This window comes from Ascaphus truei, chromosome 15, assembly GCF_040206685.1.
Source record: "Ascaphus truei isolate aAscTru1 chromosome 15, aAscTru1.hap1, whole genome shotgun sequence".
NCBI lineage: Eukaryota > Metazoa > Chordata > Amphibia > Anura > Ascaphidae > Ascaphus > Ascaphus truei.
The window spans coordinates 20561935-20567623 of record NC_134497.1 but is presented as its reverse complement, the minus strand read 5'-3'; positions in this window follow the sequence as shown (position 1 = coordinate 20567623).

Here is a 5689-nt window from a genome sequence, read left to right as displayed (position 1 = left end):
GAAACCACGCAGAGAATAGACGGGGGAGGGGGGTGCTGCCCAAAGCCAAGATGGCCGCCGCGTGCTGAGGTGGTGCGCGTGCGCGGTACCTCAGCGAGGGGGAGGCGGTTACGTCACCCCCCGCGTTGGGACACGAGACGGGTGACGGGGTGGCGCATGCGCAGATGAGCGGGGGGCGCAGGGAGTGCCGGGGCGGGGCAGTGACGCACGGGAGCCGTCACAGAGTTCTGCGCTCACCTCATATTGTGTATAACTGTCAGTGAGAGTTGAATGATTTTTTTTTTTTTTTTTTTTTGTGTGTGTGTGTGTGTGTGTGTGTGTGTGTGTGTGTGTGTGTGTGTGTGTGTGTGTGTGTGTGTGTGTGTGTGTGTGTGTGTGTGTGTGTGTGTGTGTGTGTGTGTGTGTGTGTGTGTGTGTGTGTGTGTGTGTGTGTGTGTGTGTGTGTGTGTGTGTGTCTTATATATGCCTGTGGGACTCCATCAGACTCAATATACACCAAGCACCTTCTCTCTCCACCTTTAAATCAAACCTTAAAACCAGGGTTGCCACCTTCTACTGAAGGCCAACCCGGAGAAAAATGTTAACCAAAAAAAAAATCTCTTAGGTGGCGCGGCAGCGTCTCCGCCATTCTCCCGCAACTCCCCCTCCGACTGCAGTGAGCATGGCTGCGCCGCCGCGTTACCATGACGGGGCGCTATGCAGCGTCACGACAACGCAGCTTCGTTTGACGCCGCACAGCCATGTTCACTGCACTTGGAGGGGGGGATTGCAGGACCATGCCGGAGACTCCTCCGCCGCCACCTGGAGATTGACAGGCTAAACCCGGAGCCCGTAGGTTAGTGCCCAAAACCCGGAGGGGTGGCAACCCTGCTTAAGGCCTCGATTATACCAGAAGCTGCAGAGCGATCCGGTGATGTCATCGTAGCGACGCTACATGTGCGCATGCCGAAGCGATTTGTAGCATTACTGCAGAGGAGAAATTACCAGTTCATCACTTCCTGGTTTGTTGAAGATGCACTGGGATTGGCCGTGCCGATCACGTGACGCAGCCGTCGCTTGTGAAAAACAAAATCTCAAATCTCTTCATGAGAGAGAAGCTTTGCAGCACGTCGCGGTGCTACCGTCGCGATTGGTATGCGCGCTTTCATTGCATTTGATCGCGCGCGACTTCTGGTATAATCACGGCCTAAAACTCACCTCTTAAATGAAGCATTTCAACAGCCTGGATTCTTGGCTACTGTTCCTACCCACCATCAAGGCCAGGCACTGCCATCTACTCCACTTACCTGCCATCAAGTCCAGGCACTGCCATCTACTGCACTTACCCACCATCAAGGCCAGGCACTGTCATCTACTGCACTTATTTCCTCACCTGCTGTCTGTAAATCTCCCAACATACCACTTAGATTGTAAGCTCTCTGGAATATTGTCTGATTCTCTATTTGTTACACTTATTGTATTATAATTCCCTGTATAGTCTCTTTTGTAAAGCGCTGAGTAAATGGCATGTGTATATACTGTGTGTGTATATATATATATATATATATATATATATATATCACATTTATTAAGGTTATTTATATATATATATACACACATATATATATATATATATATATATATATATATATACAGTGTTCGACAAACCTATACATTTGCTCGCCCCGGGCGAGTGGATTTAACATCATGGCGAGCTCCTATTGGCCCAAGCAGCACACAAGTGGTACTAGGTGGCGAGTAGATTTTTTTTGTTCGGCGAGTAGATTTTTTGGTGATTTGTCGACCACTGTGTATATATATATATATATATATATATATATATATATATATATATATTATATATACATACCCGGCTCCTCCCTGGCTGTCCAATAGTAACGCTCCTGCTCCGGTCACATGTTCCCTGGCTCCCACCGACATAAGCTGTGATGTGTTTCGCTGCTCCCACCGACTCAACAAGTCCGTCCTCTGCTGCCACTGTCACCAGGATGTCTGCCGCTGCTCCCACGATGTCGTTGTGGTCCCACTCACCCTCCGCAGCGGTGTTCCTTACCCTCCGCTGCCGGCTGGAGGTAAGTGTTCTGCTGCTCTGCTCCTGCCGTTCCCCAAGAGGAAGGCCGAGGGAGCAGAACGGGAATTACCCGGCACCGGTTTTTAGCCGGCGCTGGTTCCAGCCCCCCGGTGCCGTGTCCAGGTAATTTCCGGGTATCGAAAAAAGTGCCGGGTAAGTTGGGTACCGGGTAATATCCGGGTACTCGGTACATCACTAATAATTAATATATACTCTCTCAGAAAGCAGGGGTTCCCCGGAGGTGAAATAGTAGACCCCCTGCTTCTCACCTATCTAAAAAGAATGGGGTGGTCATTTATGTGAGTGAAACCTGCCTATGTGTGTGTTACACGCGCAGTAACTTCTCTCTGTGTTACTCACACCAGGAAGTCAGCCAGTTCTAAATACTCCCATCACAGGAGGAATCTCAGCTGACCCAATTACCTCATCCACAGATGACCAGATAAATCTGGTGACTCAGGACAAAAGAAACATCACTCCTTCCATGTACCCTGACAGGTGACATAAAAATAACGGGTCTGTTTGTGGGGGGCGGTTATATATGGCAATAGGAGGAGTTATAGGGAGCGGTTATATGGGGTAATAGGAGTTATGGGGAGAGGTTATATGGGGCAATAGGAGGAGTTATAGGGAGAGGTTATATGGGGTAATAGGGGGAGGTATAGGGAGCAGTTATAGGGGGTAATAGGAGTTATAGGGAGCGGTTATATGGGGTAATAGGAGGAGTTATAGGGAGTGGTTATATGGGGCAATAGGAGGAGTTATAGGGAGCAATAGGAGGAGTTATATGGGGTAATAGGAGGAGTTATGGGGAGAGGTTATATGGGGTAATAGGAGGAGTTATAGGTAGCGGTTATGTGGGGCAATTGGGAGAAAAAAAATTCCAGCATTACATTTCAGAGAACAATTAATTTGCAAACAAAAACTGCACAATATGTACGAACTTACATCATACTGATATTAGCCCAGCATTTGTTCCAACCTTTCTCCTCTAAAAAGCAATTTCACATTTCCCTTATACACAATTTTAATTGAAACCGGACACCTAGCCACCCACAAATTATACTTAATAATTCCTAACATCAGGACTATTGTACCAAACGAATTTATTCCCAGTAACAAAACATCGTCCTTCCTGGCTTTCTAATAGTTTATGGCATCTCCACCTCTTTAAATAAACCTGTTACACCTTCATAAGGTCTTACTCCCACGGGCCAAAGTAAGGGCCTTAACTGCCACTCCTTGCCACATTAACAGTTGCTCCATGTAAAGGGTCACTTATAAAAACAGACATTTTTAGCCAAAACAAAATGCAATATTACTTATTTTTCCCCACATTATCCCCCAATGACCCAACCCTCTTAATAGCCACAGAAGGTGGGATCATGTACGATTCTGTCACTATGGAAACGTACATATTATGCTCCTCTTCAGATAAGCAAAGTTCCTCTACATTAGCAGGATCTTCAGCTCTTGACCCCCAATCCTTCCTAAGAACAGCAAAATGATTCTTTACAGGCACCTGAGGAACTTTACCAGTAGGACCTGTAGGATGTCGAAGAGTTCCTCCCAGTCTTTTTACCGTACCATTATTCCTTTTTTTAGCCCGTATCCAATTCTGCGTTCTGTTTTTATCTTTATTTCCCACCTGGGTTGCATTCTTAGTAAGTTCATCCATTGTTTCCACAGACTGTTCTCCTTCTGGAAGTGAGTTTGAGAAGGTTCCCTCTAAGGGATATTCTAATATTCCCTGGGCCATGTCTACACAATCTGTAAATGCTTCTTCCGCCGGCAGATCTGGGCAAACTCCGTCCGCAGGTGGATCTGGACAAACTTCATTCCCAGGCTGATCTGGACAAATTATGTCCGCAACTTTCAGGGCACGATCAAAAAGTGCTTAATTTTCTTTAAAATTCACTTCCTGCTCCCATCTTCCTGAAATATTATGCCATGCTTCTACACAGCTCTGATAGTAATGTCCACATTTACCACATAAATTACATTTGATATTTGTACTACTTGCCCTCTCGTGGCCCACTTGCCCACAAGTTGCATTTTAGAACATCACAAGACATGCTTAAATGTCTGGCTGAACCACATCTATGGCACAAGGTTGGCTGCCCATAGTAAAAACAATTTCCTTTTTCTCTTCCAATGAAGAAAGAATTGGGCAGATGTTTTGTAATATTACCATGTCGCCTAAGGCTGCGTCCTAGGTGAAGCTGAGCGCGTATGCGTGCTCGTGCTCAGCGCGATTAAACACATGGCAATGTGTAGGTCCAGAGTGCGCACGGGTGCGCACGTGACCGCTCCGCGTTCAGCTGCAGAGACAAATATACAGTTAGGTCCGGAAATAATTGGACACTGATACAAGTTTTGTTATTTTGGCTGTGTACCAAAATAAATTCAAGTTACAGTTAAATAATGAATATGGGCTTAAAGTGCAATCTATCAGCTTTAATTTGAGGGTATTCACATCCAAATTGGAGGAAGGGTTTAGGAATTACATCTCTTTAATATGTAGCCCCCTCTTTTTCAAGGGACCAAAAGTAATTGGACAATTGACTCAAAAGCTGTTTCATGGACAGGTGTGGGCTATTCCTTCGTTATTTCATCATCAATTAAGCAGGTAAAGGGTCTGGAGTTGATTCCAGGTTTGGCATTCACTGGAAGCTGTTGCTGTGAACCCACAACATGCGGTCAAAGGAGCTCTCAATGCAAGTGAAACAGGGCATCCTTAGGCTGCAAAATAAAAGAAAATCCATCAGAGAGATAGCAGGAACATTAGGAGCGGCCAAATAAACAGTTTGGTACATTCTGAGGAAAAAAGAACGCACTGGTGAGCTCTGCAACACAAAATGGCCTGGACGTCCACGGAAGACAACAGTGGTGGATGATCGTAGGATCCTTTCCATGGTAAAGAAAAACCCCTTCACAACATCCAGCAAAGTGAAGAACACTCTCCAGGAGGTAGGCATATCATTATCCAATGCAACATCGAATAGAAGGGAAAGAAATCCCTGCCAAAAAGCCCCTTTTCACTTGCACTCAAAGTACATATAACAAATATTAGTATATAGTATAGTTTGCAAAATACAAATATTTGATAAAGAGCACAATTTTATATATATTTTGTACTCTTAATGTACCACTAATCCAAAACAAAATTATTACATTTTATTAACATCTGACATCAGCAAAAATTGTGCTTATATTTACAGTGTAATTTAAAAACTCCTATGAGCGGCTGTTGTAGCTATGGCACTGCAATAGGATAGCACCTATTTATTTGCAGCCCTAGCTATTAACACCTTAAGCTAACTATCATGAGATATATGAATATCCAAAACTCGGCAGTACTTCCCACTCCTCATAGGTGATAGTAACTGTCTTACTATTGTGTATCAGGTTACTATTTGTGTATATTACCACAAATAGTAACCAATATAGTCCTATAATCAATGGCCCATTATGACTTAGCCTGACAATCTAAAATCATATATCTGAATCCTATTAGCAGTCTTGGCAGACAGGCTGAAAATTCCCCAATAGTAAATTGTCAATTTTGTTTTAGATTGTCAGGCTAAGTCATTATGGGCCATTGATTATAGGACTATG